A 15,179-nucleotide genomic window follows, 5' to 3' on the forward strand; every position below is an offset into this window, starting at 1 on the left:
GAAGGGAACAGGTCGCTACTCTGACCTCATTCCTATTTTTCTTAAAGCGGCTATAATTTCCAGGTTCATTTTAGTATTTATTGTCTCTACTTTAAAGAGTCCTCTCCTGCTGATGTTCAGGTGTATATCAGTGTGTAGTGTCTCTACTTTAAAGAGTCCTCTCCTGCTGGTGTTCAGGTGTATATCAGTATGTAGTGTCTCTACTTTAAAGAGTCCTCTCCTGCTGATGTTCAGGTGTATATCAGTATTTAGTGTCTCTACTTTAAAGAGTCCTCTCCTGCTGATGTTCAGGTGTATATCAGTATGTAGTGTCTCTACTTTAAAGAGTCCTCTCCTGCTGATGTTCAGGTGTATATCAGTATGTAGTGTCTCTACTTTAAAGAGTCCTCTCCTGCTGATGTTCAGGTGTATATCAGTATGTAGTGTCTCTACTTTTAAAGAGTCCTCTCCTGCTGATGTTCAGGTGTATATCAGTATGTAGTGTCTCTACTTTTAAAGAGTCCTCTCCTGCTGATGTTCAGGTGTATATCAGTATGTAGTGTCTCTACTTTAAAGAGTCCTCTCCTGCTGATGTTCAGGTGTATATCAGTATGTAGAGTCTCTACTTTAAAGAGTCCTCTCCTGCTGATGTTCAGGTGTATATCAGTATGTAGTGTCTCTACTTTAAAGAGTCCTCTCCTGCTGATGTTCAGGTGTATATCAGTATGTAGTGTCTCTACTTTAAAGAATCCTCTCCTGCTGATGTTCAGGTGTATATCAGTATGTAGTGTATCTACTTTAAAGAGTCCTCTCCTGCTGATGTTCAGGTGTATATCAGTATGTAGTGTCTCTACTTTAAAGAGTCCTCTCCTGCTGATGTTCAGGTGTATATCAGTATGTAGTGTCTCTACTTTAAAGAGTCCTCTCCTGCTGATGTTCGGGTGTATATCAGTATGTAGTGTCTCTACTTTAAAGAGTCCTCTCCTGCTGATGTTCAGGTGTATATCAGTATGTAGTGTCTCTACTTTAAAGAGTTCTCTCCTGCTGATGTTCAGGTGTATATCAGTATGTCGGTCTCTACTTTAAAGAGTCCTCTCCTGCTGATGTTCAGGTTGTCAGTATGTAGTGTCTCTACTTTAAAGAGTCCTCTCCTGCTGATGTTCAGGTGTATATCAGTATGTAGTGTCTCTACTTTAAAGAGTCCTCTCCTGCTGATGTTCGGGTGTATATCATATGTAGTGTCTCTACTTTAAAGAGTCCTCTCCTGCTGATGTTCAGGTGTATATCAGTATGTAGTGTCTCTACTTTAAAGAGTTCTCTCCTGCTGATGTTCAGGTGTATATCAGTATGTCGTGTCTCTACTTTAAAGAGTCCTCTCCTGCTGATGTTCAGGTGTATATCAGTATGTAGTGTCTCTACTTTAAAGAGTCCTCTCCTGCTGATGTTCAGGTGTATATCAGTATGTAGTGTCTCTACTTTAAAGACTCCTCTCCTGCTGGTGTTCAGGTGTATATCAGTATGTAGTGTCTCTACTTTAAAGAGTCCTCTCCTGCTGATGTTCAGGTGTATATCAGTATTTAGTGTCTCTACTTTAAAGAGTCCTCTCCTGCTGATGTTCAGGTGTATATCAGTATGTAGTGTCTCTACTTTAAAGAGTCCTCTCCTGCTGATGTTCAGGTGTATATCAGTATGTAGTGTCTCTACTTTAAAGAGTCCTCTCCTGCTGATGTTCAGGTGTATATCAGTATGTAGTGTCTCTACTTTTAAAGAGTCCTCTCCTGCTGATGTTCAGGTGTATATCAGTATGTAGTGTCTCTACTTTAAAGAGTCCTCTCCTGCTGATGTTCAGGTGTATATCAGTATGTAGTGTCTCTACTTTAAAGAGTCCTCTCCTGCTGATGTTCAGGTGTATATCAGTATGTAGTGTCTCTACTTTAAAGAGTCCTCTCCTGCTGATGTTCAGGTGTATATCAGTATGTAGTGTCTCTACTTTTAAAGAGTCCTCTCCTGCTGGTGTTCAGGTGTATATCAGTATGGAGATTGTAGCCTTTGCAGACCATTTACACGCACATAAACCTATAGAACACACTACAGGAGATGGGAAATCCCCAAAAAGCATGATAAGGCTTTAAAAGGAACTACAGCACGGTCACACGACTTCACGTCACCACCGCTAAGCTAAAGGTGGCTAATGTTGGGCGTTATGACGTTTAGTCGTCTCATTTAGACACTTGTTAGCAACCGCCATTTTTAAATTCACCAGTGGGGTATTTACTGACGTATTTATGTCGTAGAACAAAACGTTAAAATCTCTTCAGTTTGTGTTAATCGCAGTCTTAATTTCAGCTACCAACTACCATGCACATGCAACAGGAAGTGCTACAATGCTAACTTCTTTCATGGTTTAGGACTCATGCCTGCACCCTTCTGTAGAGCAATGCATCATTTGTTCAGAGTTTCATCCGAATCTATACTCTAGAATCTCTAGTGGATCTTATCAAAAGCTTGTGACGGAAGCTGCTGATAAAACTTCCGCAAAACTTCACGAACCAACTTTCCTCTCTGATTATTACCGCTGTACTTTGTCTCCAGGTGATGTAACTTCTGATGTGAATTAACTCTGGAGAGCCGTGGGAGAAGAGGAGGAGACTTCACAGTGAAGAGGATCTTCTTCCACACCCACAGAGTTTAACTTTATAACCTGTGAGGTAAGAGCGCCGCCAAACAACAGCTTATCTCTCTCTGCGTTTCACTCCCCTTTATCTCCCTGTCACTGCATCGCCATCACCCTCCCTCTGTTCTGTTTCTTCTTTTCTTTCACTTTCTGACGAGGTGGGGGCAGTCAATTAATTCAAGCTGCCATGGCAACTGGATGCTGAGCCAACATGGATGAACTGTTTTCTCTCTCTGGAGGTTTCGGTTCAGCAGGCACAACGCTGAGGCTTTCTCACTGTGTGTGTGTGGTGTGTGTGTGTGTGTGTGTGTGTGTGTGTGTGTGTGTGTGTGTGTGTGTGGGTGTGTGTGTGTGTGTGTATGTGTGTGGTGTGTGTGTGTGTGTGTGGTGTGTGTGGTGGTGTGTGTGTCTCTGTGTGGTGTGTGTGTGTGTGTGTGTCTGTGTGTGTGTGTGTGTGTGTGAGTGTCTGTGTGTGTGTGTGGTCTATGCATGTGTGTGCATGTGTGTGTGTCTATGTGTGTGTGTATGTGTGTGTGTATGTGTATGTGTATGTGTATGTGTATGTGTATGTGTGTGTGTGTGTGTGTGTGTGTATGTGTATGTGTATGTGTATGTGTATGTGTATGTGTATGTGTTGTGTGTGTGTGTGTGTGTGTGTGTGTGTTGTGTGTGTGTGTGTGTGTGTGTTAGAGAATCCACAGTATGAGCAAATATGTATTGTAAATGTTTGTATGTCGACTACCGGGTGAAACAGTGATATCATTGGAATAAGGATCACCAGGATAGACGTAAAGAAGAAAATTAAAGTGTAGCCATCAAGAGAGATGGAAGAGGTACTCAGATCCTTTCCTTAAGTAAAAGAAGCAATACTACAGTGTAAAGTACTCACACATATTTCATTGTGTTGCATCACAGTTATCTCAACAAACGATATTTAGTTTGTCCCAAAACTCGGACAGCCAGTGCAGAAAGTTGCCTGAAATTAAGATTGTCCTTGTTTTTTACTTTTTACAGTGTAATATTTGGAAAGACTGAAAACCTTCCAGCAGAGATGGGAGAAGTACTCCTATCTTGTACGTGAGTAAAAGCAGTTTACGTAGTTACTTCCCACCTCTGATATAAGGTCAATTTATTACCAATTATCATGGCTTAAATAACTCAAGATTACTATGCCACAAAATCAAGTGAATTTTTTTTTTAAAACGATCAGTTTAAACCTATCTTTAAAGTTGCTTATTGTTTCTTTATTACTTAGTTACTTCCCACCTCTGCCTACAAGGGATCCATTTAGTTTATAAAGTATCAATTAAAGGGTTGAGTTTGCCAGCTGCAAAGTATACATATCATTTACTGTGATTAAGCTCCCTTCAGAGGGTTCCTTTGACTCGATGCTGAATATCATTTCTACAAATGTGCATATAATACATCAGTGTGTGAGTGAGTGTGAGTACCAGAGAGAGGGGAAATAAGCAATATTACATTGTAAAGACACTCAAACATATTTCATTGTGTTGCATCACAGTTATCTCAACAAATGATATTTAGTTTGCCCAAAACTCGAGAATCCAGTGCATAAAGTTGCCTGAAATGAAGATTGTCCTACTTTTTTTAGTTTTTACAGTGTACTATTTGGAAAGGCTTTTTTACTTAGTTTCTTCCCACCTCTGTCTACAAGGTATCCATGTTGTTTTTAAAGTATCAATTAAAGGGTTTGCCAGCTGAAAAGTATACAGCTAGGTAGGCTCACTTCAAGTGTTCCTTTGACTTGATGTTGGATGTAATGTCTCCAAATGTGCATATAATATATCAGTGTGTGTGTGTGAGTACCAGAGAGAGGGAGCGTCTCTCCAGGCTGCTTTTTTCGCTGCTCTTCACACTGCTCTTCACACTGCTCTTCATGCTGCTCTTCCTGGACTCCATGGTGAAGCTCCGCCTCTCTGAGGAGTTTGACCTCCGCGACCCCCGCGGCCCCGACAGGGCCCCGAGCTCCAGGTGCCCGTTGGGGGTCAGCGTGCAGATCCTGGGGTCTGGAGGTATAACAGAGATTACACGTTGAATACATATTTTATTGTTTTTTGTGCCATCCATCTAATGTTCCAGCTACAGCTAACTTCTTTTGTAAATGTAAATAATTGTATGGATTTCATTTTTAGGGATTTTTAATAGGATTAAAATCGGTTTTTATTTTATAATAATAATATACTATAATAACTTTTTCAACCCTGACACTTTATAAAGCTTCAGACAGCTGCTTGTGACTTTAACATGTATTTTAAGGCTCCAGTCAGTGGGGAGGTTATGAAAAAAAACATCTACAAAGATAGCCGTTTTGGAGACATTTAATCCTGATTAATGTCTAAAGAAATTAAATGTTAGAAACGGGTGGGATGATGGTGCCAAAATCCACCCCAGCTAAGGACTCTCCACGAAAGAAGAAGTTGAAATGTTACCCTTGTCTCACTTCTTAAGCTTCTTAAGGCTAAAAGAAAGCTTTAAAAAAAAATGTAGAGAGGTGGAGAATGAACACCCACTGCCAACACAGAAAAAGTAAAAGACAAGAAGCAAAGGTAATGAGTCTGTGTGTGAAGGTGGACATTAAAACACATTGTTGTATTCCCATCCACTGTAAGGAGGAGCAGGGTTTTATATCTGCCAACACTGCTGAGATCCTCTCACACTGAAGAGAAGTTTCTAGACTCTTGTTAAATCCTCTGAACTCACCACCGCTAAGCTAAAGGCGGCTAATGCTGGGCTATAAAGGAACTGCAGCACGGTCACATGACTTCACGTCACCACCGCTAAGCTAAAGGCGGCTAATGTTGGGCTATAAAGGAACTACAGCACGGTCACATGACTTCACGTCACCACCGCTAAGCTAAAAGAGGCTAATGTTGGGCTATAAAGGAACTACAGCACGGTCACATGACTTCACGTCACCACAGCTAAGCTAAAGGCGGTTAACGCTGGGCGTGATGACATTTACTCGTCTCAGTAGGCACTTACTAGCAACCGCCATTTTTGTATTCAACAGTTGGGTATTTAATAACATATTTATGTCGTAGGAAAAAAAGTTAAAATCCCCTCAGCTTGTGTTAATCGCAGTCTTAATTTCAGGCTAACTAACGATTTCAAAATGAGGCAACAGGAAGTGCTAAAATGCTAACTTCTTTCATGAATTTATTAGTATAATAGTATTCCCATCCACTGTAAAGAGGAGCAGACTGCAGGGTTTTATATCTGCCAACACTGCAGAGATCCTCTCCTCTGCAGCATCTCTCACCGTAGAGACGTTTCTGAACATTTGTTCAATCTTCTGCGCCGTTATCTGCCTCTATTGAGAAGTGAGCTGGGTACGATTCATTGTGAGCGCTGGATAAAGACAAATATCATTCATATTTAAAGAGTATTTACAAGCCTTTGGGCACATATTCCCGTCTCACTTTTTGTTTAGTTTGGGTAAACAACATGAATAAGCATTGCTAGAAACTGGAAACTGATGGCGTAAATGTGAGATTTCAACTTGGATTAAGCGGTGAAAAACACCCAGGTACAGACTTGTGGATGTGGTTTTAAAATCTTTAAATCACTAATTTAGAGTAATTTTTCAGCACCCTTAATAAACTATACTTTCTCTTTTGCTTTTAAAGGCACTTAATAACTCACTGTTGTAATTGAAATCCTCCAGGGTTCATATTCTTTATATTTGTTCATCAAATTCAATGTTCGATTTTCATCGTTATTGTCTGTACTATAATTAATCATGTTGGTTTTTCTGTAGAAATGACAACTTCAGATTCTTTTTTTGGGAGGTTTCATAAATGTTTGACTTCTTTATGTTTTTTTAGGATACTTTTACTTAATTTAATCAAGGGTTTACGAACATAGGGTATACTGCACATATTAAAGAGACCCTTGAGAAAATTGGTGTAATCGGGAAAATAACAACAACAGTAAAAAGTGTTAAGCTAGGTGGAATAGGAGCGAAGGGTTTATGATACTTAGATATTAATATTATTGTTATTTGGATAGTGGGATATAATTGCGATTTTAGAGAGATTTTGATATTTATTTAACTACAGGAAGTTGCTTTAACCCAAGCCACTGAGGTTCAAAGAAGAAATCAGAGCCCAGTCTGCTCTGATTGGTTCGCTGACCCGGCTCTATTGTGATTGGTCAACCGCTCAGAGATTTCCCGCCCCTTAGGGCCTCTTTTATTGTTACTGTAAGGCAGAGAGGTAAACGTGCCATCAGCTCACCAGACAACTTAATGGATTCGTGTTTCTCACTCTCGTCAAAGGAAGAGTGGTCATCATCAGAATAAGAGCGATTGGCATCACCCTGGAGACAAAGAAGCATACAAACAGACGGGGAGTTAATCATATGAATGTTTGACATAGGAACTGTAATCTCTGGTCTCAATCAAATAAACAGACTCTCCCGCCAACGATCAAACAGATATCCATGTTCATATCATGAGGTTAGTTGTTCCAAAGAGTAGAACGAAGCGGTATAAAAACAGTTTTATCCCAGCAGCTATTGCACAAATTAACAAATCATAGGAGCGTCACACAGATTTATTTATTTAATTAGGAATTTTGAATGTCCATGTTTGTACTAGTGCTTTTCTTTTTCAATGTTTTTAAATATTTAGAGATTTGACGGAGCAGGGTGTACTTTTATTAGAGATGTGTCTGTTGTCTGTGTTTGTTTTTAGAGTGTGTCAGGATGGATCACTTGTCTTTTTCTCTGCAAACTAAATCTACCTACGGGAATAAATAAAGAACCTGAACCAACCACAAACCCCTTAAAACACTAACACACTACTCTAATAACCCCGACGTTTGCTTTAAACCAATGGGAGTCCCCTTTGTTCTTCACAATGGGAACATCTGGAGTAAATTGGCTCAATAATCCCCAGGGGTTAGCGGTAGTAGCAGTAGTAGAGGACGTGGGAAAACCAGAAGAAAATAGTTTTAGTGAGATGAGAGAGAGTGAGTGAAAAGACAGAGGAAGAAAACCTTGTGAATTATGCCATGTTTCTCCCAAATCTACACTAGAGATGAATGTGGAATGGATTACTGTTATTCAATGATTCATCTGTACATTTGACAGCTGATGGCAGACTGACAGCATGAGTTCTTCTGAGATGGATGGCTTCAGTATTGTGTGTAATACACCATTATTATGGTAGGACTGCCTCAGTGTAAACTAGATGTTATACGATTTGAATCCTAGGATAAGTTTGCAATTCCTTCACAGTATTTAGGCTTACAGTATAGTCAAAACTTGGTAAAGGGAACAGCAGAAGAAGACAGACAAGAAGTAAACACTAAAGGGAACAGAAGAAGACAGACAGGAAGTAAAACACTAAAGGGAACAGCAGAAGAAGACAGACAGGAAGTAAACACTAAAGGGAACAGCAGAAGAAGACAGACAAGAAGTAAACACTAAAGGGAACAGCAGAAGAAGACAGACAGGAAGTAAACACTAAAGGGAACAGCAGAAGAAGACAGACAGGAAGTAAACACTAAAGGGAACAGCAGAAGAAGACAGACAGGAAGTCAACATTAAAGGGAACACAGTATGGGCTCTGGCAGTGTTTAAAGACTGGTTAATGTAAAAGAAAAAGTGAACAGACTTGGACAGTTACAGAAAACCTCGATCAGTGCTGCCAGCATTGGACAGTTTTGGACAATTTCTTCTTAGCGGCAGCAAAAATATTTCGTAGGCCAATAAAATCATTTCAAATCAATATTAAGAGTCAAGTCGTTGGTTCATTGAGTGTGTTGCCATGTGAGAGGCAAACAAATGGGTCATATACCACTTATTACATAGCCAGTTGCTAATAACCTTGGCAAGGCCTTTTTCATTAATGAGCGCCTCATTGAACATTGCTCCTCTACATGATCTAAAACTATTTCAAAAGAATTGTACAAGAATGTGGATTGGCTTAGTCTTTCACGGTTTATTATAACTGTATAGAATAGTAGCAGTAACTCATGTCAATCTGCTCAGTTCTATGAATACAAAGATCAGGCGGGTACAAACCGGTCTTATTTTAGCTGTGAATGTCCTGGGCAAAGGTTAAAGTGAGAAACACAGACAGATGGACAGATGCCTACTATCTATAGAAGAATTCTCCAATGCACTGTTGATGTACCAATTGATATCTAAACATTCGAAATGCAGCACTTGTTCGGAGGAAGTTGTTGAATATCTAAGATGTAAGAGCTGCTTTATACGTTTACAGGCCATGCATTGGAAAATAAAGGACATTTGGAACGGTTTAGAGTGAATGAGGGCTTGTTAGTTTGTTGCTATTCCTTGGTTGCATTAAATGTCAGTGATCATTTAATATATGTCACCTCTACTGAAGCAGGATGAACCAAATTAACATTTTCAAAAGGTTAGTAATGAATAACATCAACAAACCTGGCCTGGGCACCTCAATCGTGTACGACTTTATTCAAAACCAGACCTCAATTTATTAAAGAAACAAGTTTACAGCCTGCATTTTGAGTGGAATAATTGGGCAGTGTGCTCCCTTACCTCCGCCTGAAAGCCTTCGACCAAGATGGCCACCAGCAGGTTGAAGAGGACGTAGTTTCCGAAAGTCATGAGGGCCACGAAGTAAAGGCAGCGAGTGGAGAAGTGGCCGCCATCCCGTTGTACAAAACCGCGTTCCAGTCCTCCTGGGTCAGAATCTGAGAGATTAACGTAGATAAACACACACATATAAGGCGTTAGTAGTACAAAAGAACAGGTGTCCAACAATTTGATTACATATTCTTACATTTGCAAAACACTAATGTTTACCAAAGAGTTCTGGTATTCTTCAAATCGGTCATCTTAGATGCTTCTATTAGCTTTAAATGATTTTGAAAATGTGAATCACATGAGACTTATATACCAATATGCAAAATGTACATCATTGGAGTCAAAGTGTGTGTAAAGTTTAGTGCAAAAATGTATTGAATTTTAAGAAATATGTCCAAGTACGGAAACGAATTAGGGCCGCGAGGGAATTTTTTTTTTTTCAAAAGTTTTTGGTTTAGACTTTTTCTCAGAATTCAGATTTTTATTTAAGAAAAAAACCCAGCACTTTTGGTTGATCTAAAAATCTAATGCCCTAATCCTCTTCAAATGCAAGTCATCTGCATACAGAAAATTGTTGCACACACATACAGAAGTATACGTCCATACCTACAACATACTGAAGCTTTCCAAGGAGTTCTGGTATTCTTCAAATAAGCTGTTGTGCAAAGATTATTTTAGATTCTTCTATAGGTTTTTGAAAATATATATCAAATGTTATTTAGAAATTGTTCAAAGTTACACTTTCTGTAAAGATTTGTGCAAAAATGTATCTTAAGAAAGATGTGCAAGTACGGAAGAGGATTAGGGCCACATCTGACCAAAAAGAGATTTTTTCTTCTTTCAGAATCCTAACTTTTATTTCAAAACTCCCCAAAAGAAAGTCACTTTTGGTCAGAGATACAACATTTAAATATGGCCCTAATCCTCTCAAGTCATCTGCATACAGACAGAAATGGTTGCAAGTGGAGAAACTATGCAGAGATGTGTTAATGTGTTTATTTTGAACAATATTTACCAGAACAGGAAATGTTCTCTGATGGTGATTTTCCAATAAAAATGAAAAAATAAATCTGAGATACAACTCAAAATAAGATTATTTGATTTACCAAGATGATGAATTGTCTAAAAACAAGACCCGATATCTCACTGCAGTGTTACTTCGGAAGTTATTATGTCTTATAGCAAGTGTAAAGACATATTCTGACTAGTTATTAGACACATATTCTTGGCAAGATTTCTGTTTTTTGTCGTGTGACGTGTTGTTTACCTGGAACACGGTGACGATGGCCCAGAGCAGAGAGTCAAAGTTCTTCCGGTCCGGTACGGTGTCGCCGGGTCTGTCTTCAGACTGAACTTACAGCCGAAGATGTGCATTCCCAGGATACTGAAACACAGCAGCAGAAAACCTTTCATAGTCAAAAACAGGCAGTCGATGAGTGTTTGAAAGTGTTGGGAAAATACTGAATGTACTCATATCAGAGTAGCACATGATAACAAAGGCCTAACTGTAACTGTGTACCTAACGGATGTATGATTAAATAGATGAAGCTCATGAGACACTGTTGAACATACGATAGCTATGTTCAACATTGAATACTGCTTTCTATTCCTCCATCTTGTGACTGTGTAACCCTCTCTTGGATATCAGCATGTGAAGGACACTGTTCAGGAACTAGTTGATGCTCTGTATGTGATGACTACTTCCATTCTGGAGAGGATCACAAATACATGGATCCTGAGATTGAAGCTCAAGGGGACGAGTGAGATATTTCTAACAGAACGTTTTATTTTAGTTAACATATGTAATTATCATAACCAAGCAAATATGGACTATATCAGAGTCATGTATTGTAACATGAACCTGTATACACTCATCATGTGAACATATAACATCTGCTGGATCGGACTGATGATAGACTTGAATGAATATTCTGCCAATGTTCTAGTTATTCATGGAGAGGCTTCGGATAATTAAGGCTTTTCTTTGTTCCGCCAGTTCTGATTTTGGACATTCTGCATTGATATGCTGTTCTGTGTGTATTTATTTTATAACTTTGCTGAAACCAAACACTTTCTTGGCTGGGAAAATGAAGACAATGGTTACATAAGATGTAATCACACACCATTGGTTGAGATAAAGGTAATATGTTATATAGATATAAACTCTTTGCAGGGAATCCAAGAGCCTTGTTCAGACCTGCCTCTGAGAATCAACAAGGCTACTGTTTCTCAGTGTTGTGATTTATTATTAAACTTGTCAGAAAAAAACACAAAACAATAATATATAAGTATTTCTTATAATAATTATAACAAAGAGAAAAAAAAAAAAAAAACGTTCAACTAAAAATAGTCTCTGTAACGTTCAACAGGGGCAAGAAGAAGCTTAAAAAACATTTCTGGTCCCATTCTAGCGTACATTTTTCCATCTGGTCATCAGCGTCATGTTCATCATGTTGTAAACAAATATATATTTTTTTTTGCAAAACAATCAAAAATAATTAACTTTTACAATTACAATTCGTGCCACTTTATTTGAAGGGGCACACACATGATGAAGTCATGACAAAATAATGCTTAGTTAATCATGATTACAACACTTGGAATGCTGTGAATGGTGTCACATTAACTGCAGATCTATATGAAGAAGACATGATTAATAACTCAGAAGTCACGATTATTGAGATACCTTAGTTGATGCTTTAAGGTTAGGGTTAGGGTTAGGGTTAGGTTGTTATGTATTGTTCCTGCATTAAAGGTAGGGTAGGTCATTTTGAGAAACCTGGCTCGAGATCGCTAGAATTTGAAAATACACCCGGAGAAAATCTCCCACTTCCTACAGAGCCCCTCCTCCAACACAACGAACGCCACATGACCAATGAGGGCACGAGATAAGTTTGTGCACAGATGGAAGGCTGACAGGCAGGTAGGCCATCCAGTTATTTTAGCCGGGCCGGCTCAGAATGACTGGTCGTGCTTTTTACAGTATTACGGCTTCCACAGATGATATTTTTAATGGTTTTTTGTCAAAGCACTTCAGATATTCATTGCTATCGGGATGTTAAGAGCATTCCATGGAATATAACAACAAGTGTATCTCAGCCGGTTTCTCAAACTTACCTACCCCACCTTTAAGTCATGCATGAGATAATATTAATCCTTGTACATTACTGATAGTTCATGAAGTACGACATGAATGAATTCATGCTTTTTCATTCATTAAGTCATGCATGAATTCATGATGATTCATGTACCCTTACCATAAAGTGTTACCCAATATTCTCGCAACGCCAAGCAACAGCCTAGTACAAGTAACCTCGTAAGCCATTCTGCTGATGCTGGACAGTTTTTCAGTGGGTGCACAATAAACAACCCAGTCTCACAGCATTCGTGTTATTAGTCACGAAATTAATTTAATCTATTGATTCGTGTTCACCAACACGATTTTCGCATTTTTTTCGTGTCACACAGAACGATTTGAAATGCAATGTATTTCTATTGGTAGTATGTTTCTGCCTGCACCACGTCTTTTTGTCCGGTCGGGTCTTGGAAGACCAGAAGCTGTGTGGTTCATAAAAACATGTTCTTACTCAATATCTTACCCTAAGCCTAACCCTATCCCTTTTATTTTAAATTGTATAATGTCTGAGTTTTTTTGCCGTCAGTGAGGAAAAGAAATGGCTCAGAGCCTCAGAATACTGACATCTGTATTTTATGTCATTTTTTTCCTTCTAATCTGTTATTATTTGGTGCAGTCACGAAACATACTACCAATATAAACACATTGCTTCTAAAATCGTTCTGTGTGAGAATAGTGAAATCTGTATTTTTTTAAATGTCTTTTTCCTTCTAATTTGTTATTATTTACATTGCTTTTAAAATCGTTCTGTGTGACACGAAAAAAATGGCGAAATCGTGTTGGTGAACACGAATCAATAGATTAATTTCGTGACTATAACACGAAATGCCGTGAGACTGTGTTGCAATAAACGGCAACATACAAATTAATGTAAATAAATAACCAAGTAATGGATCAACGCTGTCTGTCTAATATGTTCACTAGCTGTTAGTGTTGTTGCAAAGCAACCACCTTGCACTATGTTTTGTGCAGAAGGCAACGGAGGGACTATTTTATTTTGCTTAATTATATCACATGAAGTGCTTGTACAAAATCTCCCTGTATGTATATATATGTATCTGGTTAACTCGGAGTCCTTTCTTCTCAACCCCTGTGAACGCTGGCCGTTTAACGAGAAGAGGAGAAAAGGAAACAAAGCGAGGACTGCAGCCATTGATCGTCCTCTTCAAACCCTTTTTAGGCCTTCAGAGAAACTGCTTTTGCTTCTTGAACAGCTACGGTCTGCTTGTTATGTTGCTACAGCTCTTGAAGTGTCTGCTCATTACATGATAACAAGATCTTTCAGTGTGTGCTTGTTATTCCACCAGGGTTCAGAGCTGCTGCAGAGCACTGTGACCTTCTGCTCTTCAATGGGAGCTGTTAGGCAGGTGAGCAGGACTTACAAAAACACATCACAGAAGAAGAATGAACCATAATCTCTTTCTAAGCAAATCGTGTGTGGCTTAGAAAGGCGTTGAAGGGTCATGGCATCACATTTATATTCAATCTAATATTTAATAATCCACTCCTTGCACAATTAACATATATATAATATCCTGTTTATATAGTGTTACTGTACATTTGTATTTCCACATGTATATTTCTACTTTTTTAATGCTATTTTATTTTAATTTGAGACGTTTACATTTTGGATTGTTTATTTCTAGTCTTTTAATTTGTGTTTTACTTTTATGATATGCACCCCGACATCAAGTCAAATTCCTCGTACGTGTCAACCTACCTGGTGATAAACCTGTTTCTGAATCTGAAACATTTCCCAAATTGGGATCAATGAAGTACTTCTTATCTTATCTTGCAGTAACACACTTTCCATGCACAGCACATGTTACCTGAAGATGAGATGAAGAGCATGAGCAGCATGCAGAAGGTGGCCACGTTGTCCATGGTCTTCATCAGAACCACCAGCTGTCTCCTCAGAGCGGGCATGAACCTCACGAGCTTCAGGACCCTCAGCAGTCTGAAGGTCCTCAGCACCGACAGACCTCCGTCAGACTGGCCCACGATCTCACACACACTGAGAACAGAAACAGGAGCAACATTGACATAGACATGCATTCATATTGTCAAGATCTGTCTGTGTTTTATTTTGTATTGTCAAGATCTGTCTGTGTTATCCCGTTTTATTCTGAAAGGTGTGCACCCCCCTAGTTATGTCTGTTTTTACTTCCTGTCTCTCTGTTTTCCTCCTGTTTGATTACCTGATTGTGTTCACCTGTGTTTTTCCTCCCTCCCCACCTGTGTCTTGTCTTGGTGATCATCTTGCTGGTATTTAAGTTATGTTCGTCTTTCAGGTGTGAGATCCTTGTCCAATTTGAATGTGATTACTGGGGAGAGAGAGTTCTGCTCTGTATGTGTCAGTCGTTAGCCTTGAAATAAAGGTATTTTCGGTTACACCTCGTATCTGTTCCTGCCTGCTTCGCTCACCCTGACAAATATACAGTAAATACCTGTGCCAGGTGTCACGAATCCTAACCAACACGGTCATTGGCAGATTTGTTTAACCTTCCAATTGTCTTCAGGTCAAATTTGACCCGTTTTCTTCAGCTTATGTCCAAAAGAATAACATGGATGGATCCATACTATGTTCCTCGCAAAATCTCATGTTTCTAATTTCATTGGATTCTGGGAGTTGTATTTAAATGTAAAGCATCGTGGTCAACAGGTGTCAGAAATGGGTTCAATCCTGACAAAACTTTCAAGATTTGTTCCTCTGATCTTAACGAGGGAAGATGAAAAAAATACAAATAAAAAACCTTTGTTTGAGGCAAGGATAAATCAGAATCCTGAAAAATC

General features: G+C 39.0%; 1 pseudogene; it reads right to left on the reverse strand.

Moving 5' to 3' along the window:
* LOC117482012 overlaps window positions 1–14,441 on the reverse strand; it is a 92,926-nt pseudogene extending 78,485 nt beyond the window's left edge.
* Between the last annotated feature and the right edge of the window lie 738 nt (window positions 14,442–15,179).

Source organism: Trematomus bernacchii, unplaced genomic scaffold (genome assembly GCF_902827165.1).
Source record: "Trematomus bernacchii unplaced genomic scaffold, fTreBer1.1, whole genome shotgun sequence".
NCBI lineage: Eukaryota > Metazoa > Chordata > Actinopteri > Perciformes > Nototheniidae > Trematomus > Trematomus bernacchii.